Source organism: Aulonocara sp. 'chitande type north' Nkhata Bay, linkage group LG3 (genome assembly GCF_057382095.1).
Source record: "Aulonocara sp. 'chitande type north' Nkhata Bay isolate Kocher_YH1m ecotype deep benthic linkage group LG3, A_spYH_male_GT1.1, whole genome shotgun sequence".
Taxonomy (NCBI): domain Eukaryota; kingdom Metazoa; phylum Chordata; class Actinopteri; order Cichliformes; family Cichlidae; genus Aulonocara; species Aulonocara sp. 'chitande type north' Nkhata Bay.
In genome coordinates this window covers 61354495-61378318 of record NC_141346.1, presented here as the reverse complement: position 1 = coordinate 61378318, position 23824 = coordinate 61354495, and the positions used below count along the sequence as shown (strand labels likewise).

General features: G+C 42.1%; 1 protein-coding gene and 1 pseudogene across 1 annotated transcript in view; both read right to left on the bottom strand.

The window, feature by feature from the left end:
- Nucleotides 1-23824, bottom strand: part of LOC147336447 (protein NLRC3-like) — a 154882-nt gene that overhangs the window by 115913 nt on the left and 15145 nt on the right. The window lies entirely within an intron of this gene.
- The window catches only part of LOC147336448 (protein NLRC3-like), a 29975-nt pseudogene continuing 13583 nt past the window's right edge, over nt 7433-23824 (bottom strand).

Here is a 23824-nt window from a genome sequence, read left to right as displayed (position 1 = left end):
CAGGATGACCTGCCATTATCCAATCACACATCTGCTTACCTGCATCTTTTGCTCGTTTCTCCTCCTCTTCTTTTCTATTTTTTCTAAGTTGAGCACCATGATGGCTTTGAACTTTTCTTGTCCATCTTCCATTGGTTTTAATTTTGCACTCCAGTATGAACACAAATCCCCCAACACAAGGATCACCACAACATGATCTAATAGACCTACACCTTAGTTCACAGATTCACTTCATCTAGGGTGCATTTCTGAGATTTCACACAACCCAGGATTCAAATCATGAATACATAGTGGACTTGGATTTACAACATTATAAATGAAATGTGCTCTTTTTGGAAGCAGCAGGGGCCCCCTCCCCTCAAACTGTAAATTTAAATTGTTATTGATCCTTTACCCCTGGTCCTAAAGTGTATATTTATTTTCTTACTCTTCTTATTGTTTGTTTACTTGCACTGCTGTAACTGGAGCCTCGTCATCTCATATCTCTGTATACTGGACTGTCTGTAGCGGAGATGACAATAAAGTTTACTTTGACTTTGGCAGCGAGCAGGCGCACCGAGGGCTCTCGCGCTCACTTTCGTGTATAGAATTTCGAAAAAACATTGGTGCAAATTATAAGTCTGTATCATGATGCCTGGTGTTTTTGTGTTTGTTGGTTTGTTTTTATTTTTCTTTATTTTGTGAGTTGGTTATTAGATGCTGCTCCAGCCGGTCAGACTCATCTGGCTAACCTAACAGCAGTCCTGGCCAGGCTAGAAAAATATGGATTGAGAGCAAACAAAAACAAATGTGAGTTCTTCAAGGATGCCATTGAGTATTGTGGACACAAGATCGACAGACATGGGCTCCACAAAACCGAGGACAAAGTTGAAGCAGTCCTGAAGGCACCAGACACTAAAAATGTGAGTCAGCTACGTTCATTCTTGGGCTTAATTAATTATTACCACAAGTTTCTACCAAACCTTTCAACAGTCCTGCACCCGCTGAACTCTCTGCTGCAACAAAATGTCAAATGGAAATGGACAAAAAACTATGAAGAGGCATTTAATTTAGTTAAGTTAAACAGCTCATTACATCAGAGGAGGTTCTGACACACTTTGACCCCAAGCTACCACTTCGCCTCGCCTGTGATGCCTCACCATATGGCATTGGTGCCGTGCTATCTCACAAAATGCCTGATCGATCCGAACGACTACTTGCCTTTGCCTCAAGGTCCCTAAATGCAGCCGAGCACAACTATACGCAGATAGACAGAGAAACACTCAGTCTAGTGTGGGGAGTGAAGAAGTTTAATCAGTATTTATATGGACGACACTTCACCCTGATCACAGACCACCGACCGCTGGTGTCCATCTTTAACCCTCAGAAAGGTATTCCAACCATGGCTTGCGTACGCTTGCTTGGGCTTTGTTCCTGGGTGCACACACCTACACCATTGAGTTCAAAGGGACAAAGCTACATGGAAATGCAGATGGACTTTCACGTCTTCCACACATGCAACCCACCGAAGAAATGACTGCTCCACCTACTGTGTTTCATGTTACACAAATGGAACCCCTACCTGTCACAAGTGCTCAGGTGAAAAGAGAAACGAGCCAAAACACAATCTTGTCAAATGATCTTACTGTGAATGGTTGGCCGTCCTGTAGTGACACTCAGTTCTCTGCGTACTCCACCCGCAAAGACCAACTATCCGTTTGCCAAGGATGTGTCATGTGGGGAACTCGTGTCATCCTGCCACCCAAACTACGTACAAAGGTACTGGACTCACTGCACGATGGACATTTGGGTGTTAAGATGAAAGGTCTTGCTAGAAGCTATGTTTGGTGGCCAGGCACTGATTGTGAAATGGAGAATATGGCTAAATCCTGCATTGTTTGCCAGCAGACGCTGCGCCAGCCTCAAACAGCACCTGTACATGCGTGGGAGTGGCCATCTGCTCCATGGCAACGCATTCATATAGACTATGCTGGCCCATTTATGGACTAAATGTTCCAGGTTGTGGTTGATGCCCACTCAAAGTGGCCAGAAATCTTCCCCGTAAAACAAGCAACAGCTGCCAGCACGATCAATAGTCTTTGGTCACCGTTTGCACGCACAGGTCCGCCACAACAGCTCGTAAGTGACAATGGTCATCAGTTTACTGGAGAGGAGTTCCAGTGTTTCCTTGGGAGTAACGGCATACGACATATCACTTCAGCTCACCATCATCCTGCAACAAAGCTGAACCAGCCAGTCGCACAGAGGGGAAACCGCTACAACAGAAAATTGACAATTTTTTTACTGTTTTACCACTCATGCAACAACTGGACACACACCTGCAATGCTCTTCATGGGATGAGATCTGAGATCACGTCTAGATTTGCTGAAACCAGACATTCGCAAGGATGTCCAAGATAAACAGTCTTCCATGGTGGAAGCAACAAGAAACAAAACCAGGTTCTTCAATGTTGGACAAAGAGTTCTCGCCAGAGACTACAGAGACCCAAGTCAGAAATGGCATTCTGGCACGATTCGTTCACGGACCGGACCGCTGATATACACCATAAATGTTGGAGCCAACTTAGTCTGGCGTAGACATGTTGATCAGATTCTAGATGCAGAATGTCACGTGGTTCCAGAGCAACCTGAGAGGACACATCTACACCTCAAGATTCAGAAGAGTTTGCCCTCGCTTCACCACCTGAGGTTCAGGGTTTACGTGAAACCACCAATGTTCAAACACCTGAACTTTCCACACAGAGCACTATGGACTCTGACCAAACAGGCAGACATTACCCTGAGAGAAATCCCAGAGCACCTCAGAGACTGAACTTATAGGTTTCCAGTTCATTTTGTAAGGAAAGCAGTTAAAATGTTTAAGAGGAAACAACCTACCTCTATGTTGTAAATCACTGAGTAGGTGTCATATTTCAGTTTAAGTACAATTATTGGGTTACGGCATTTACCTGAAAATATCTCGATTGTTTGATACTTATGTTCATCAAAGCTGGATGGGAGGAGCTGTGATGTATTTAGTAAAATCAGTTTATATTTTGTGGTAAAGTAGAGAACAACAAGTGTGGTATATGTGTGCATTGATATGCCTGTGCCTTTCCACAACAAGGTTAATAAAGTAAGTTACTAACAACCAAAAATGTGTTGTTACTTTACCAGTTGAGTTATAAGAGAGAACATAACAAACTGGTTGAGATCCTGGATTAAAGAGGGAATGGGAAGGGAAGAGGAGTACAGAGGACTGATTGGTCGGTTCGTGAGGAGAATCACCTGAAACTGAATGTGGCCAAAACAAAGGTGCTGGTGGTGGACTAATTGTAATTTAAAATGTGAACATTTTAGCTGTCCTCCATCATTCTCCCTGAGGAGTCGAGTTACGGTGACTTTGTATCTTCTATAAGAGACGCACAAGAGCAAGTTAAAAAAAACTGTAGAGGAAAATATGGCAAAGTCCCAAGACTTACAAAAGGAAGCTTATGCTAGACGAGTCCAGAAGAAGTACAGAAACCTTGTGTACAGCGTTGGAGATGAAGTTCTTCTCTTGAACGTGAAACGTGGAAGGAAGGGAGGAAGACTTGATCCAGATTTTTCAGGACCCTACACCATTCAAGACATCGCTGGCAAATGTGTGAGATTAAAAAACACAGAAGGAGCAACTTTAAGAAATCACTACAGCATTGACCATATCAAGCCATACAGAAGAAGCCACCATGTAAATATCAGTGACAAGTAAAAATACCCAACTCGCAGTCAGACAGTGAACAGCAGCACAGACCTGAAGATGCCTCCCTGCCATCCTACTGCTAACCCTCAGTGCCAGCAAAGTCCAGAGGATTCATTCTGCACCCAAAACGGCTGACACAAGGAGTTTAATTGTGTTCCAGGACCAGAAACGCGTGAACAAGAACTTCCCTCCCAGAAACAAAGCTTAGAAAATGAAGGTGACATAGTGAACAACTCTTTTTGACCAGTTGGTCATTTGTTGCCAGTTTGGCGTTGCAACTTAATTGACTGTTGCATGACTTTGTTTGCATTTTGCAGTCTTCAACTCATATTGGATGTAAAGAAACGTGCACTGAGCTTGTGGAAGTCTGGAAATGGATCTGCCTGTCAGTAATTTTCTATTTTGCCCACCCGCTGTACCTTTCCTATTTCTCTGCGTGTAAATGCATGCCTATTGTATTGACTTTTTCCTGTTGTGGCCCGTCGGCCTTTACCAAGCGTATCCACTAGAAATCTCATGCATGCCTGAGCTAACTTATCATATTTTTCTTTTAGTAAAGAGGCTATGGCGTGCAAAGGATACTGGGCGCTTGGAGGCAGCTGTTGGACCATACAAGTTATTTTTCGAACACTGCAGGGGTCACGGTGGTTTCTGATGAGGTAAGAGAACTTATCATTATTGATTCTGATTTCGAGGTTCTGCTCCTTCTGAAGCATTTGCAGTGCAGAGACCATTAATAGTTTAAAATGTGCGAGTGGGTCGGGGGGTTTATATAGCAAAACTCTGATAAGGTTTCACCCATTCACTTCAATAGGAAAAAATGTTATCAACCACAACACAGATGTTGTGACATCTGTGTCATCATAATACCCAGTTTCAGTATATGCAGAAAGAACCTTTATCAGCAATTCTATTCCTTTAGATGTTTTTGTGTACAGCACTCAAGCAGTTACTTCAAAAATTGTTGCTGTTGTTGTATAAACTCAGATTTTTCAAAACAGGTCATTGATGCATATCTGCACCGTGTTATTGACAGACGAAAGGTAAGTAAGAAATGTCATTTACCTACTAATTTTAAAATTAAAAAAAAAAACCCTATTTACTGTTCTATAACATTTTTGTATACTTGTGCAGAATGCTGCACACCTGCTCTGTTCAGTAGTTGCAAGCTCGTTGTTTTCTGGGCAGTTCAGATGCCTCAACTGGTATGTTGAAAGCTCAGAAGTGGTCCAAACAGTTGACTCCTTTCTGTTGCTGAGGAAAGAGTTCGGTTCCTTTAAAGAAGACTATATTTGAAAACACCCTGAGACACATGGTACCTAAGTAAATCCAAATTACTCTGCACTTCCAATCCCACAGATGAAGTTCCCAGTTGAAGACGTGGCTGTGCCCTGTGAACTTTGGTACACACTGGATTCTTGTGGTATGTGTTCATTTTGTTATTAATTTGCGTAATTTGTTGTGAAGCAGTTTCTTGCACAAAGTGTTATTTTTAAATAAGTTTTCAGTGGCACAAACAATTGTAATTTTTAATTTAACTTTTTCTTTAGATTGTCAACATTTCTGCACAGAAAATACTGCTCATAGACCCCATGGGAATGAAGGTGTTTATGACAGGAAAATTCTGCGCAACTGGAGGTATGTATGATACTGAGGTGTTATTCTTAGATTAAAAAAAAAAATCTTGTTTCATTACAAACACTTTTGTTCAACTAGGAATTTTCTGAGGATGAGAGGGCATGAAGACACCATGGAGTGGCAGTTACAGACTATGCAACACAACAAGCGACAGGATTCCAGCAGTTGTGGAGTTTTACTGTTAAAGGTAACCCGTATTCAAATGATTCAGTTTCTTGTTAGCTAGAATTAAGACTTTAAGTGAATTTAAGTGAAGTGAAAGTTATTTCGGTCAACAACAACAAAGATGATCATTTTACATAGAAGTACTTAATCATACAGTAACTGAAAAAGGAATAGGCTGAAGCCTTGTGGCTTATAATTATCCTATCCTTTACCTAATTAAGACTTTACATTCTAATTATGATCAATCTCACAGTTTGCAGAACACTACCTTGATTTTGGAGAGGTCAGTGAGGTGTCAACCACTACAGAGCCAGTTGTGCTGGAGCGAATGCAGATAGCTTGCACCCTACTTGAAAATCGAGGTAAGTCCAGTAAAGTCCTTATCACGTTAGTGCGTACTTCCAATTTAAATAGTGCTTTTCAAACAGCACAGTACAAATAGTGCTCTTCAAACACTTTCAGATAAGACCCTTCTCAAAGTCTAATTTAGACTAATTTTCCAGGAAGTATATTTGGAAAAAATGTACTATTATTTTTTAATTATTCAATAAATAATGTTTGATTAAAACCTAACTATGATTGTGTTTCAGGGAACGCTGAGGACTACTGCATTGTTTGCTCCATGTTAGATGCTAACGCTGACCGCAGCATGATTGAAATGGTAAAACAAAACAAAACAAAAGAAACACATAAGTCTTAGTATCATTACTTGCCAATCATAATTAAAATGTTGAGTAATAGTATTCACCAAACAGAATATGAGCCATTTATTTTTCCTTTCCAGGTGCAGTGTGAATCTTGCCAAAGATGGGCACATTTTGCATGTGAAAAATATAAAGAGAGCAACCAAGAATATAAATGCCAAAAATGTAGCCAGAGTCAGACAGAGACTGTGCAGAGACTGTAGAAGGACAGAGCAGCAGCAGAGCAGTCCAGATACACTGATGATCCTCTGTCAGATCCAGAGGGACACACAGGGATGATGCTGGACTCTACATTGTGTCTGACAGTGGAGCTGTTCTCAGAGCAGTTCACTCTGCAGCACTGACAGTCATCTGCACTTCTTCTCATTCCTCTGTCAGTCACTGCTGGATGAAGCTCTCCTCTCCACCTCCCAGTAACATGGCCCAGTCAGAGCGTCTCTACACACAAGCTGCTGCTGCTTCAACCTCTCTGGATCATCAGGACACAGCTCCTCCTCTCTCAGCACACACACCGTCCTGTTTACCATCATCAGTACTTCCACCTGCAGAGAGAAGAAGGAAGAGCAGAGGAGATAAACGAGTGTTTCCAGAGACTCTTCATCAGCTGTCAGTCAGTGATGCAGCACATCCAGTATAAAGAGCAGCAGGGACTTCAGTGCTGGGACTGTACTAGGACTCATTGTTGCTTCACTTTTTCTAATCTTTGGATTTTTATTGAAGTTGATGAAAATGTTTTTCCCTCCTAGTTTGAGTTTGGACTTTCATTCATTAGAAGAACCTTGGTGTGTCCACTCTGAGCTCTGTAGGAACCCCAACAACAAGCCCAACAATCCAGATGGACGGTTCCAGCTGTTAACTGGAGGAATTCCATCCAAACATCTGCTCTCACTAAATTCTTCCTCACCTACAGACTGTGTTCTTCACTGCTTTAAACTTGGAAACGAATGCAGTCATTGGTCTGCGTGCTGCTTTGTTCAGAGAGCTGATTGGCTGTTGACAGCGTTTGATCAGAGCGTGTCAGCTGTTACCATGGTGACCATAAAGGTCAGAAACAGGAAGTGTTTGTGTCCAATCCTGAAGCCTGTCACCATTGTCCTCTCACAGCTTCACTGAGAAGCTGCAGCTTTACAGGAAACACTGGATCTTTGTTTCATACTGACTGTGTTTAGTACAATACTGCTGACAGCACCACCCACTCACTCCATCACTCTACTGACCTCAGAGTCTCCAGTCTGTAGTCTGGACTCTGCTGAAGATCAGACAGCTGCTTCACATCTGGATACTTCAGGTTGTTAAGTTGTAGCTCAGGTCCAGCTGTCTCAGATGGGAGGGGTTGGACTTCAGAGCTGCTGCCAGATAATCACAGCTGATCTTTGACAAACCACAGCTCTCCAATCTGTATAAAGAATGAAAGATGTAAGTTTATTAGACAAAGTGTGAGCTTGAAATCATTCAGTGTTTCATCATCTGTTCAGAGCTGAAGAAGGTTCAGAATGTAGAAGTTTAGAAAATGGAAACTCCAAACAGCTGAAGCCAACAGGAAGCAGCTTCAAACAGGAAACTGCAGAGTTTCAGACTATATGTCCTGATGCAGCCAGTTGGATTTTGGAGATTTGAATCTCTGTTCTGTGACTAAGTCCTTGAATCATTTCTTCCAGTTGGTCCAACAAGACAGACTAAGTGTTGGACATGTGTTGTGGCTCCATTAGGGGAGCTTCTAAATGTGATGTGATGGCCCCTCTGGGTCTGTCAGGTCACAGCACTGGAGAGAGCTCAAACTGGGCACACAGTTGTTCCAGTCTGGACCAAAGACTCTATACTGGGACTGAGGGACTGCTTTGACTGCACCCACTGGGACGTTTTAACGGCTCATGTTCTCACTTAGATCATCGATTTCTACTTACATCTCTTTCTGGGAAAAATGGGGATTACTTTGGAAACAGGAAGTATTTTCCCCAATAAGCAGCCCTGGATTAGTAAATCACTCCAACATGTTCTCAGGCAGAAGAAGCTGTCTTGTTATGAGGGAGAGAAGAAAAAGATTGAGGCACAGAAACTTGTTGAAAGAGAGATAAAGCAGCTAAAATCAGGTGTAAGAGTAAAGCAGAGGATGAGCTGAATAAAGGACACTCAAGGCTGGCTTGGAAAGGAATGAAGTCCATGGTGGGGATGCAGAACAAGGAGCAAAGACGAATGTGATGCTGAATCAGCAGAAGACTTGGACTCATTTGATTCCAGCTTTGATATCATTGATTTCAATGAAGAGCTTTGTGATTGTAGCAAAGGGCTGGTAGCTCTGAGAGTCCCACTGATGAGGTGTTTGTGTGGAAATCTCTTAGTGGGAGCAAAGAGAGAAAAAGCCCTGGTCCTGATGCTGTGGGAGGGAAATGATTGAAGTGTGCTGTGAGGAACTGACTGGGAGGTTTTCACACATTTTCCAGTCCTCCTTGGAACAACAGGAAGTTCCCAGCATATGGAAACAAAGGTTAAGTGTCCTATGGCACTCAGTGATGATGCTGCTGTGGCCCCACCACCTCCACCTCTTTGTAAAGGAACTAACTGTCATCTGAAGCTTCAAGTGGAACTAAGGCTTCCTCCACTAGGTGGCAGTGTCTGATGAGAAAGTGTTAGTGGAGCTGGCCTGGAGTCAAAAACAGGAAGATGCAGGATTTGGGCTGAAATGGGGAAAAGTGGTTCGCACTAGTGCCTTAAAGCAAGAAGGTTGTAGGTTGAAGCTTGTTGGCCTTTCTGTGGAGGTTGGATGTTCTCCCACAGTCCAATGAAATGCTGCTTAGGTTCATTGGTGCTTCTAAATTGGCTGTAGGTGTGGATGTGAGAGAGTGCTTCTCTGTCTCTCTCTGTTGGCCCTGTGATGGACTGCTCACCTGTGCAGGTGGACCACGCCTCTTGCCCTATGACAGCTAGGGCACAGGCTGCAGCCCTGTGAGCCTAAGCTGAATAAACAGTTAGCAAAAATGATCCATAGATGGCCTGAAATCCCCCAGTTAGCAGTTTGGTAGATAGCTATGACATGCTAATCCCATCCAGCAGCTGTATTCTACCTGTAAGCTGATCCCTGCTGAGCCAAAGCACTTTTTCATATACAAATTACAACCTTTAATAGAAACCTATTGGTCAGCATCTTATTAGCCTGCTGTTAGCTTCATTCCACAGAAAACTGAGAGAAACTAACAGAGTTGATAAAGAATAAAGAGAAATGTGCTGATTTAAAGCCTTTGAAGTGCTTCAGATGATCTCTGTCCACTTCTGTCCACTCATTCATTCATGTAAGCTTTCTAATGCAGCTTTGATCTTCACAGTCTGCTTCATGAAACTCATTCTAACCCTGAATGTCAGAGTGTTCCTCCTTCTCTTTCCCATCATTCATGCTGGCAGTGGAGGAGATTTGGATGTTGGACTGTGTTTTGGATGATGTGTGTATGTTTGTGTTGGACTGCTGTCTGTAAAGCAAACGCACATTTTGCTTTGGATTTCAGTGTCAGACAGACTTTAAGGTGGAATGAAGAGTTGGAGAGTTTCACAGTGAATTATCCAGTGGAGGATTTTTCTTCTTCTTTGAAGGTTTGAAATGTGAACATTGTTCTGCTGCAGTCAATGGACTAAACCAGAGAAGAAGAAAACAGACTTTACCATGAAGATCCTCAGTGTGGATCAGTATAATATCAGCCTGATGTCTGCAGTTTAGTGTCAGCACAACTTTCACATCATATTCATCTCAGCACAACTAAAACATGCTGACTGACCCCAGAGTTTCAAGTCCACATCCTGGACTCTCCAGGAAACCACACAGATGCTTCACTCCTGAATCCTGCAGCTTGTTGTTGGAGCTCAGGTCCAGCTGTCTCAGATGGGAGGGGTTGGACTTCAGTGCTGCTGCCAGATAATCACAGCTGATCTCTGACAAACCACAGTCCATCAATCTGTATAAAGAATGAAAGATGTAAGTTTATTAGACAAAGTGTGAGCTTGAAATCATTCAGTGTTTCATCATCTGTTCAGAGCTGAAGAAGGTTCAGAATGTAGAAGTTTAGAAAATGGAAACTCCAAACAGCTGACAGAGTTCATACGCCTTTGTCAGGGTCAAATTCAAGCAAGACCATGTGAAAATTAAAACACATCATCCTAGGTGAACTTAAACACCTTTGTTCCCCTTTTGTTAAGACATAGAAAAGTACACCACACAAAAATACTGCAAAAGGAAACGGTCGCCTTATATACATAGTGTATAAACTCAAAATGCACATTTCACTTCAAATTAAGATTAAGGCTTTGAACAGATCACATAGTTCAGTTCAACATATAAGACTTTAAGAATGCACAAGCATCTACTTAAAATCTATTTAATTTATCATCCATGATATTATTTTGTACAATTCCAATGTATTTTGTTCATCTCCCTTAAATAAACAGGCAGTCTTAAAGTATGAAATATTCATATACAAACACATATAAATGTGTGTACTGTCTCAGTGGCTGATAGTACCCCACAGGCCTCAGTGTGAGCTTGAAGACATTTATAATGTTTAAGTAGTTTAATGTGCAGGTGCTGACGATAAACACATTTTGAATGAAAGCCGGGGAACTTTGGTAGCACAGAAACAAGTGGCTATTCTTTGTGACTATATGGATCACTCACAATACCATTATTTCACACAAAGGCACCAAATTAATACTCAAAAAAGCTGCAGCAATACACACAAATATAAACAGTACTTGGTGACAACTTTGCTTTTAGCCTTTAACCCTTCTTGACTACTTTTGATGTGGCCTCTATATTTTACCTTTAAAAACAGTTTATCTTGCCAATCTGTTATTTTCTCATTTTGACCAACTGTATCAGCACAATTTATCTAAATTCAGACAAAATTTAAAATACAAGTAGAAAGTGATATTTTGACTGTAAAAACCACACACATGTTTAACGAATCATCTTCATAACTTGAAATGCAAATAGAGATTGTACATTTTTAAAAATACGCACACGTTTTGCAAACAACAAAGTTATATGGTACTATTTACCAAAAAATGCAGCCAAGGCTCAGACGTTTTTCATATAATCATTTCAAACTATTTACAGAACAATCAGGTGTCAAACAATAGTTTGTGTCACTCTAACACATATGAGAACAGCACAGGGATAAACCTGCAGGTCTGACAGCAGGTGTGTCACTCAGCGTTTACACTGCAATCTGCCTTTGTTGGCTTTAAGGCAGCAACTGTGACGATCACTAGTAGAACTGACACACAAAACAAAACAACAGCTACACACTAAATACACAAGACAACAAACTAACTTGAGACCAAACACGGTAAACGTCACAAATCTCTCACGTATCAAAACTCTCTCTCTCTTTCGCTCACTCGCTCTCTCTTGCCGGTCACTCCTAAAACTTCCCCCTTTTGCTAAACAACCAAATGTCATGTTTCCATATCATTTTTGATTGGTCGACATGGTACATTTTCCCACCTATAGGGCTTTGGAGCGTGATGTCACGGGAGATGGGCCACGCCCCCTTCCGCCATGACAGTAGGCCAGCCAAAGGATACCATTTCAGCTATGGATCGTACGTGTTGTGTTGTCGGTTGCAACGTTAGATCACACGATCGTGAAGGCAAGAAGCTGGATAACGGGCTCTCTTTTCATCGTTTTCCATCCTGGAGGCAACGTGAGGGATCCCATGTATCCGATATTACTAAACAAAGACGTCAGGCTTGGATTGCAGCGGTGAGACGAGCGGATATCGAGTTCTCTGCAATCCCCAGCTTTTTGTTGGTTTGCTCACGGCATTTTCTTTCCGGTGAGTTCTAAATTAATTCATATCACTCTTGAAAGGCTTTTAGTGTGATTTTCAACGTGCTGCGGTCATAGATAATGAGATAAAACATGCTAATGTGTGATGCTGCAGAACCACATCATGTCGACTGAGTAGCTTATGATTTGGCATTATTGCAGGCAAACCAGCATATGAAATGGATGTAACAAATCCAGACTGGGCACCAACACTGCACATGGGGCATGACGACATACCTGTATCAGACTCGGACCGGCACTCAAGGCGTACGCAACGGAAGCGAAAAAGAGCACCCATCGGAGGTAAACAACCCCCCCCCCCCCCACCCCCCTCTAAAAACATACTAAATTGCTATCACTGTACACTAATCCGCACATAACTTCCAGATGAATCACACACCTGTCATTGGAATATTGGTGTACATTTACCTTATGTCTAATTTTATCTTACAGGCTTTCGTTATGCAGCTGCAGAGTCTGAAGGTGTGCCCCGTGCAGAAGTGATTGATGAAGATCTGACAGAAGACCAACAGCAAAATCACAATGTCATGGAGGCAGTGGACAGCAGTTGTGTTGGACAAGTGGAGGTTGAGGTACCAGCTGCAAATGTGGATATACTGAAGAAATGTAAACCTTTTAAAATGATGACAGATTACAAACTCTCAGCTGTGTCTGTAATCAAACCTCTGTAACTTTGCTTCACTTCAGCAGCATCAGCTCATGTTCACATGTTGATTCATGGTTTGCTTCAGTTTTTGATGGACTGCAGAATATTTTGAAGGTTATCTGCTATAAAAAGCCAGAACAGGAAAATCTGCTTCATGTGTTTCTGTTTGATCCTCAGTGACTTTGACACAAAGGCCTCTGCTGTGATGATCACACCTCTGATCAAGTCTCACAGTGTCAGCTTTGTTTTTATACATATGGATATGTGCTGATAAATGATCAGAATTATAATATTTCCCACTGTCTGCTGTGTGCCGTGACCTTTGACCTGCTAAAGACAGTCAGCTGTGGATTATTCATTGTTGTGTCTGATACTTAGAACTGTGAGGAAGAACACTACACAGTTAATCAGGGTCCCCTCTCTCTGAATCAGGAAAGGTGGGCAGGCCACGTGTGGGCCGCGGGCCATACGTTGAGTCTCACTGTTTGAAATGTGAACATTGTTCTGCTGCAGTCAATGGACTAAACCAGAGAAGAAGAAAACAGACTTTACCATGAAGATCCTCAGTGTGGATCAGTATAATATCAGCCTGATGTCTGCAGTTTAGTGTCAGCACAACTTTCACATCATATTCATCTCAGCACAACTAAAACATGCTGACTGACCTCAGAGTTTCAAGTCCACATCCTGGACTCTCCAGGAAACCACACAGATGCTTCACTCCTGAATCCTGCAGCTTGTTGTTGTAGCTCAGGTCCAGCTCTCTCAGATGGGAGGGGTTGGACTTCAGTGCTGCTGCCAGATAATCACAGCTGATCTCTGACAAACCACAGTCCATCAATCTGTATAAAGAATGAAAGATGTAAGTTTATTAGACAAAGTGTGAGCTTGAAATCATTCAGTGTTTCATCATCTGTTCAGAGCTGAAGAAGGTTCAGAATGTAGAAGTTTAGAAAATGGAAACTCCAAACAGCTGAAGCCAACAGGAAGCAGCTTCAAACAAACACAACAAGAGAAAAAACTCTGAATGTTTCACATTAAAGTCGTACATTTCTCATAAAAACAGGACAAAGACTTGAAAAAGTCGTGTTTTTCCTTCCAGGAACCACAAGGCTTCACTTTTAAAGGTGAAGTGTGAAAGAAATGGACATATTTGAAGTCCAACACCTTTTTCCAGTCACATTATTAAAGCAGACAAACTACAAGCTCATTTTCATTCCAACAAGTCATCTTCTGACCTGGACTAACAACACTGGTCTCTATGTGCAGCTGGCTGTGAGACCAGTGCTCAGGGACCGTCTACAAAGTGCAACACTGAAAGAACATCACACACTAGCTTTGTCCCAAAACGTCGGCTGCATCCTTCGGAGGACCCGGTATTCGCGGTCTACGTGCGCCGGGTCCTTCAAAGATCGAAAAGGCTGGAAGTGCGAGGCTGTGAAATGGGACGGTCTAGCCTTCAGATTTGCGTCACCGCTGTCTTTGTGGAGTTTAATAAACTCGGCCGTCTGCTCCTTGCTATCTAAAATATAACAGGACACTGGCGTAAATTCTCGACCGTCTCACACTTCTGTTTAATCAGTTTCCTGTTTAACGTTTATTCAGCTGTGTGAAAATCCCGGAGGAACTTTGATCTCAGCCAAACCGATTTACTCCGGAACAAATAAAACACAGAAAAAAGGCAAACAATTACATTTTTAAGTTATCCGAGTGACTTATATATCGTGTTTCACCTGAGTAGTGAAAGAGCGGGGTCTGAAAACGATGAAGCCGGGCGTCCGCTGCTCTCGCCGGCTGGAGTGACCATTGAACCCCCCGGCTTGCTAGCGAGCGGGTGGGGAACAGACGTCTCCGAAAACGTCGGCACACTTTTGCAAATATGCGATGTCTTGATAAACCAAGCAGATATTTGAAGTTTACACAGCTACTTTCTCGCCTGAAAATATGTTAAAAGTTTATTTTGTGACCCAGAAAGATTAATAAGAGTAATTTGAAAACTTAGTAGCAGCCGCCATTGTTGGCAGCTGAAATTTGGCTGGGCCGCGCTATGAATTCTGGGATATGGTGGGCCACGAAGGACACACCCGACGAATCCTTCAAATTCGGGGAAATGAAGGACGCATTTGTCGGGCACATTTGAAGGAGTCGACAAATACGGACAGCCTTCATCGCCTGGCTGTGACGTAATCGGCCTTCAAATGTAGCCTCTGGAGGATGCAGCCGACGTTTTGGGACACAGCTACTAATTTGCTTCCATCATCCAACCTGAAGAGGAAACAGAGACGCCTCCCCTTCAAAGTAAAAGCTGCTCCTTTTGGACACAGTATCAAAGAAAGTCTACAGTATAACATAGAAAAGACAGAACAAAGTTTTGGTTGTTTTTAAATTGTGCAGAAATGAAACTACACTAAGCTCAATTATGTGACAGACATTTCATCCCATGTCAGTTTGGCCTCATCCTGGGCCGGATTATCCAGCACACACTCTGACCACAGGTCCATGTTGAGCAGGATGAGCTGCTGGCTAATCTGGAGGCTGTAGCAGCAGCTCACAGTCACAGTGGGTTTCCACTCATGAAAAAGCTCTGGCTGCTTCATTTCTCATCTCATATCAGAGACTTGAATGCTTCACTGAAGCTGTACTGTGATGCTTCCATATTCCAGTGAGGCCTCCATAATGATTTCAGCTGTTCTGTACACACACTGTGTGCCCTGTATGGCTCAAAGTCTCTGCAGCCTGTTTTTATCTGCTATCATCAGATCTTCATCATCCTCATTCACATCCCTCACACACTCTACAGCCTCATCAGCACTGACTTCATCTTCACTGACTGATGGAGCACAACATGAACCTGTGGAGGCTGAAACACTGTCCTGTCAAACATCTCCCCGTCACCACTCCACTTCTGTCAGCCTTTAAATGAACCCTGCTCAAGTCTGTCACTTCTGTTTGGAGCCAAAAGAGGTTAAAGATTATGCCACTACATTCTTGTCTAGAAAATATTAAAGTGTATTTGGTGACACACAAAAAAGGGTAAAAGTATAGTTTGGGTCCACACATGTCCAAACCCTGGTGTGTAGGCCTACTTAGTATTGAGAAAAGCCCACTAAAAGAACGCCCACCAGACCAAAGCAATGGTTTTGACTTGATCAGCATTAACCCCGCCCCCTGACTTTGATGGGTGAAGCTGACAAATAAAATGTATTTATGAACAGCGATGCAGGGCCAGGAGTAGCAACGTGAATTAAATAAATACATCATTAAATAATTCATTAAATGTGTCAGTAAAATAATTAAAATAGAAAACAAACCAACAAAATATGTAATTAACTAATTTGAATTGTACATAAATACTTAATGAATTATTTTAAATGAAATTAACCGATAATTCATTGTGATTTTGTTTTGTGTTTTGATGAGCTAATAATCAGCTCTCTTTTTCTCATTGTTGTTCTAAGCCGCTTATCCAAAGGTAAGGCACTACCTGTTGAATTATTTCCAAAGTGTGCCAAATTGGACATTACAAATTAAAGTCTACTCACTGAAATTACTGGGGAATGTCTGCTTTGATTTTGATGAGAATCTCATGACAGTACTGAGGATTTAATGCAGTTGGACTGCTAAAAATGATTGAATGCGGTTGGACCGCTAAAGGATTTAATACGGTTGGACCGTGGAAAGCAGTTGGACTGCTGAGTGATTTTAGTATATTAGGGAATTTGGTTATTGTTTGGGGTGGAGCCCGTATTGGTTATAAGGTTGGACCTGCTTCAGTCTTACACTTTTTTGGCTGTTTTACTGTTGTTCCAAAGTATTATAAATTATTCAAGAACGTCAGTTGGACTGATAGGAAGCACAGTGCTCAGAGGTAACGCTTGCCAATGCCAAGGACGCTTAGGCATTGTCCTCGAAGAGGGATAGTCAGTTGGTCACTGTGGAGCTTGGGGCACTCCAGAATAACTAGGAGTTAGAGTCTCCTTACCGTTTGGAATGGTAGTCTGCGCTTTTTTGGCCAGCAGAAGTTGGACTTCGGGCGTGTAACTTTAACTTAAAACTTCGGGGTAAGCCTTGGCTGTGAAATGCCAAAAATAGAGCTTCAGGCAAAGTTTGGGTTGGTTGACGCTTTTAAATTGAGTTAGGGATTTTAGAGATGAGGCCAGAAACTGTTGGACAGATACTGGTTAATTGATCACAAAAAAGTTGGACTTTATCGGTTGGACCGTTAACTTAAATTTGTCGAAATTGTTTAGGCGCTAAAGCTGCCAGATGTGACAGTGGTTGTAAATATAAGACGTCTTTGTAATATAAAATAAGAGATCTCTGTGTGAAAGGAGTCTGAGGCAGTGCTGGAGCTATTTTTAGACTGTGTGTGTGTGAGTGTGAAAATGCAAATTAGTCAGCAGTGAACTGTTTAAACCACAGTTGGTTTTACAAATACTGCTGCAAACATTGTTGAGTGTGTGTTTAAGACGCCATTTATGTTCATTAGAGGGCTATAAATAAAGTTTTGAGTTGCCGTAGTGGATGTATAGTAATTGACTGAGTTTTGATATATAAATATAGTGAGTGCACTGTATATATTTAAGACTAACATATTACTTTTAGGAGTAACCTCTCATCAGCAATAAATGCTGGTGTGTTTTATTTTTTCTATTCTATGTGTGTGCTGTGAGAATTAATAGAGGTTTCAATTGTTTTCTTTGACTTGCTCTTTCTGATTATGAAAGGCATGTCTGAAATACTCTTAGGAAAGCGTGTTGTGAGTATATTCCTCAACTCTTGTCACAGTTTAAGTGTGTGAATGCTGTGAGTAGCAGGTTTTGAGTGATTGGGTGTGATTTGTACAAAATAATAAATAATAATAACACTATGAAAGTTGATAGTAGAGTGAGTGCAGAAGTGGAAGTGTGAGAGAAAAGGCGGTGTGTGTGTGAGACGATCTGACAAACGCAAAGAATTTAGTATATTTAGAAGTGTGTGCGTGAAATAAGGGTGAATTGTTTTAGATCAAGACTTAGTAAAACAAGAGTTTTATTAGCCTGTAAAAAAAACAAAACAGGAGAGATAGAAACAGAAAATATGGTTCTGAGCAGCTGCAAGGTTGACAGGAAATGGTGTGTGTGACAGGAACTTTGCATGCCCATAAAAGGAACTGACTGTGACAAGTGAGCACACAGAGAGAGAAACATACGAGGTAAACTCCAGGCAGATGAAGCAAATGGAGGTTTTAAGAAAAGAAATGAAAAGGATATTAATTGTATGCTTTAGTGTGTCAATACAGGTGGACTTCTTTCAACCTAGAATCTTGAGTACAAAACCATTGATTAACAGAATTGGGAGGAAAACAGGCCAGATTTTGGCTTAAAATTTTACAGCTTGACCTCCCACTTGTCCCGATCCTGAGAAGAAGCTCATAGGACAGTTAATCTCCTGATGAAGACCGACAGAACATCGTGGACTTCAAGAATTAACAGCAGGCAAAAGACAGTGCAACTGAAACTACACTGACGATACCAGCAGCAGCATGGAAGAAAAGCACGTGATGGAAAATGCACGGTGAACTGCAGGCTGGTAAGAACAGTGTGACATAACTGTTTAAAGACACTGAATGGGATATTTTGCCAGGCTGGGATTTAATCTAAAAGGAAAATACTGAAAAGAGCAACGGAGAAGAAACAGAGAAGAAACAGACTGTGTTTGCTGGGGATCACAAGACAACAAAGGACACTAAGAGAAGGGCACAGGGGCCAGTGGGAAGGTGAAGCCCAGACGAGTTCGACTGCGAGAATAGAGGGTACAATTGGGTTGAAATTGAAGCCGGAACTCAGGATGGTTTAGGGATGTCCACGTCACAAACAAAGAGGTAAACAAAAAGAAGGTAAAATAAAGAGAGAAAATAACTGACAATTACATTAATGAATAGAAGACACACATACAGATATTACATAGATTTATTTTTAGGATAAAGGGGAGAGCTTATACGTAGAAATGACTTTTTATACATATTGCATTTTGTGCCTTTAAGGGAGTTGTGGCTCAATTCGTCTCTTGTGGGTCACGAGCCTTTGGCTAGCGCTATGATTAGCCAATCTACTGTGAGGATGATATGAGTTATTGAAGGATTGCACACGCTTACAGACATATAGAGTCCATAAACACACATGACAGTATTGATTCCAGGCAAAAGGCCTCAAATTAATTTAGCGTTTAACTGAACTTGAGCTGGCCCTGTAATAAGTGACAGAAAAGAGGAACTGAATAGGAGTTTCTTGCTTTAGAGAAGGACCAAAGGAAGGAAAGCATATATTTTGGTTAAGTCTGATAAACTAGAATGAGAAGGTATTGTTACATCAAAGGAGCAAGATGAAATAAAAAGGCTGTACCAAAAACAGGTTATAACATAGGAAATGTGAGTTTTAAAATGAAGTTAGTGTTAACACACAGGAGTTGTTTCAAGGCAGCGTTTAGCTATGATAAAATGTATGCAGGAGTAATTGCTTATATGTTTAAACTTAATTGATTAAAGTGGTTGTTTTTTTTTGGATCTTTTAGTAGAATAGGCGCTTATAATGATTTTCTTGTGAAAGGAGATTCTAGGTCAGAGTGGAGGCCTTGCAGCAGCGAGACTTCTGTGTACAGGATGTTGATGATTAGATAAGGCAAGCGACAGGAAACGCATGCAGGGACGTGAAAGCAGCGTTTTAAGAGTTTTAAAATGATGAGTAATGTTGAAGAATATATATAAATACAAGTCAATAAGTCAAGAAGATAATTAGGATCAGGCTTTTGATTAAAGAGTCCCAAAGATGATAAGTTAGGGAGGTGCAGGAAAAGGTGTTTTGTTTGCTTTACAGAAGATCTCGGCGACCACAGGGGGGTGAGGATCCTGGAGGCCCGAGGCATGATGGACCACAAGAGAGGGACGCAGAAAAAACCTAATCTTACGCATGGAGTGTTCTCGAGGGGGAGCTGGTGTTTATTACTGGACCACTTAGATGACATGAGGTTGTCTGATTTGCTGAGCCAGAGGACGGCTAGAGAGGGTCAGAGCGGGAGTGGTGACCCCGATGTCCATGATGCCATGGATGGACATGGAAGCAGCTGAGTGGGCCGAGGAGTGACCCAACACAATGTATTGTGACCTCTGGTGTTCCAGAGGTCGAGAGAGGGAGTATTGAGATTGGAGAGATATTTTGCTGCTATTGTTAAAGGCTCATGTTCTCACTTAGATCATCGATTTCTACTTGCATTTCTTTCTGGGAAAAATGGGGATTACTTTGGAAACAGGAAGTATTTTCCCCAATAAGCAGCCCTGGATTAGTAAATCACTCCAACATGTTCTCAGGCAGAAGAAGCTGTCTTGTTATGAGGGAGAGAAGAAAAAGATTGAGGCACAGAAACTTGTTGAAAGAGAGATAAAGCAGCTAAAATCAGGTGTAAAAGTAAAGCAGAGGATGAGCTGAATAAAGGACACTCAAGGCTGGCTTGGAAAGGAATGAAGTCCATGGTGGGGATGCAGGACAAGGAGCAAAGATGAATGTGATGCTGAATCAGCAGAAGACTTGGACTCATTTGATTCCAGCTTTGATATCATTGATTTCAATGAAGAGCTTTGTGATTGTAGCAAAGGGCTGGTAGCTCTGAGAGTCCCACTGATGAGGTGTTTGTGTGGAAATCTCTTAGTGGGACCAAAGAGAGAAAAAGCCCTGGTCCTGATGCTGTGGGAGGGAAATGATTGAAGTGTGCTGTGAGGAACTGACTGGGAGATCTTCACACATTTTCCAGTCCTCCTTGGAACAACAGGAAGTTCCCAGCATATGGAAACAAAGGTTAAGTGTCCTATGGCACTCAGTGATGATGGTGCTGTGGCCCCACCACCTCCACCTCTTTGTAAAGGAACTAACTGTAATCTGAAGCTTCAAATGGGACTAAGACTTCCTCCACTAGGTGGCAGTGTCTGATGAGAAAGTTTTAGTAGAGCTGGCCTGGAGTCAGAAACAGGAAGATGCAGGATTTGGGCTGAAATGGGGAAAAGTGGTTCGCACTAGTGCCTTAAAGCAAGAAGGTTGTAGGTTGAAGCTTGTTGGCCTTTCTGTGGAGGTTGGATGTTCTCCCACAGTCCAATGAAATGCTGCTTAGGTTCATTGGTGCTTCTAAATTGGCTGTAGGTGTGGATGTGAGAGAGTGCTTCTCTGTCTCTCTCTGTTGGCCCTGTGATGGACTGCTCACCTGTGCAGGTGGACCACGCCTCTTGCCCTATGACAGCTAGGGCACAGGCTGCAGCCCTGTGAGCCTAAACTGAATAAACAGTTAGCAAAAATGATCCATAGATGGCCTGAAATCCCCCAGTTAGCAGTTTGGTAGATAGCTATGACATGCTAATCCCATCCAGCAGCTGTATTCTACCTGTAAGCTGATCCCTGCTGAGCCAAAGCACTTTTTCATATACAAATTACAACCTTTAATAGAAACCTATTGGTCAGCATCTTATTAGCCTGCTGTTAGCTTCATTCCACAGAAAACTGAGAGAAACTAACAGAGTTGATAAAGAATAAAGAGAAATGTGCTGATTTAAAGCCTTTGAAGTGCTTCAGATGATCTCTGTCCACTTCTGTCCACTCATTCATTCATGTAAGCTTTCTAATGCAGCTTTGATCTTCACAGTCTGCTTCATGAAACTCATTCTAACCCTGAATGTCAGAGTGTTCCTCCTTCTCTTTCCCATCATTCATGCTGGCAGTGGAGGAGATTTGGATGTTGGACTGTGTTTTGGATGATGTGTGTATGTTTGTGTTGGACTGCTGTCTGTAAAGCAAACGCACATTTTGCTTTGGATTTCAGTGTCAGACAGACTTTAAGGTGGAATGAAGAGTTGGAGAGTTTCACAGTGAATTATCCAGTGGAGGATTTTTCTTCTTCTTTGAAGGTTTGAAATGTGAACATTGTTCTGCTGCAGTCAATGGACTAAACCAGAGAAGAAGAAAACAGACTTTACCATGAAGATCCTCAGTGTGGATCAGTATAATATCAGCCTGATGTCTGCAGTTTAGTGTCAGCACAACTTTCACATCATATTCATCTCAGCACAACTAAAACATGCTGACTGACCTCAGAGTTTCAAGTCCACATCCTGGACTCTCCAGGAAACCACACAGATGCTTCACTCCTGAATCCTGCAGCTTGTTGTTCCTACTCAGGTCCAGCTCTCTCAGATGGGAGGGGTTGGACTTCAGTGCTGCTGCCAGATAATCACAGCTGATCTCTGACAAACCACAGTCCATCAATCTGTATAAAGAATGAAAGATGTAAGTTTATTAGACAAAGTGTGAGCTTGAAATCATTCAGTGTTTCATCATCTGTTCAGAGCTGAAGAAGGTTCAGAATGTAGAAGTTTAGAAAATGGAAACTCCAAACAGCTGAAGCCAACAGGAAGCAGCTTCAAACAAACACAACAAGAGAAAAAACTCTGAATGTTTCACATTAAAGTCGTACATTTCTCATAAAAACAGGACAAAGACTTGAAAAAGTCGTGTTTTTCCTTCCAGGAACCACAAGGCTTCACTTTTAAAGGTGAAGTGTGAAAGAAATGGACATATTTGAAGTCCAACACCTTTTTCCAGTCACATTATTAAAGCAGACAAACTACAAGCTCATTTTCATTCCAACAAGTCATCTTCTGACCTGGACTAACAACACTGGTCTCTATGTGCAGCTGGCTGTGAGACCAGTGCTCAGGGAGCGTCTACAAAGTGCAACACTGAAAGAACATCGCACACTAGCTGTGTCCCAAAACGTCGGCTGCATCCTTCGGAGGACCCGGTATTCGCGGTCTACGTGGGCCGGGTCCTTCAAAGACCGAAAAGGCTGGAAGTGCGAGGCTGTGAAATGGGACGGTCTAGCCTTCAGATTTGCGTCACCGCTGTGTTGGTGGAGTTTAATAAACTCGGCCGTCTGCTCCTTGCTATCTAAAATATAACAGGACACTGGCGTAAATTCTCGACCGTCTCACACTTCTGTTTAATCAGTTTCCTGTTTAACGTTTATTCAGCTGTGTGAAAATCCCGGAGGAACTTTGATCTCAGCCAAACCGATTTACTCCGGAACAAATAAAACACAGAAAAAAGGCAAACAATTACATTTTTAAGTTCTCCGAGTGACTTATATATCATGTTTAACCTGAGTAGCGAAAGAGCAGGGGTCTGAAAACGATGAAGCCGGGCGTCCGCTGCTCTCGCCGGCTGGAGTGACCATTGAACCCCCCGGCTTGCTAGCGAGCGGGTGGGAACAGACGTCTCCGAAAACGTCGGCACACTTTTGCAAATATGCGATGTCTTGATAAACCAAGCAGATATTTGAAGTTTACACAGCTACTTTCTCGCCTGAAAATATGTTAAACGTTTATTTTGTGACCCAGAAAGATTAATAAGAGTAATTTGAAAACTTAGTAGCTGCCGCCATTGTTGGCAGCTGAAATTTGGCTGGGCCGCGCTATGAATTCTGGGATATGGTGGGCCACGAAGGACACACCCGACGAATCCTTCAAATTCGGGGAAATGAAGGACGCATTTGTGCATTTGCATGCGCAAAAGAAGACTTCACACACAACGCGCTCTGTTTAGACCCAGAGCAAAGAATATTGTTTGACAGATGACCCTTAATATGAAGACTTCGGACTTTACGTTTCCCAATTTTTGCTTTAAGTTATTTTGTTATTTACATAATAATGTAGATAACCTAATAATGATCCTTATTGCTGTTTTAGAGGAGCGGTGCTTCAAAGGATAGCTGCAGATTTCTGTCAGAATCTGCAGATTATACAGTACAAATAAAATGTTCACGTTTCTCCAACGTTGTCTTCCCAACAGTTTCACTGACATCTACACGGGATGGCCAGGAAGCGTTCGCGATGTCTTATCGGGCGCTGATAATTGGCGTCTGTCTTGTGTTGGTGACGTAAAAGACGGATTTAATGCGACATGACCGTTCAAACAGCAGTCGCTTTCTAAAACATCGGATATGTATCGGATTCAGTACCACATACGAAAGTGACCCAGGTCGGATTTGAAAATATCGGATTCGCAACGTTCACACTGTCATAGCATGATCGGATATGGGTC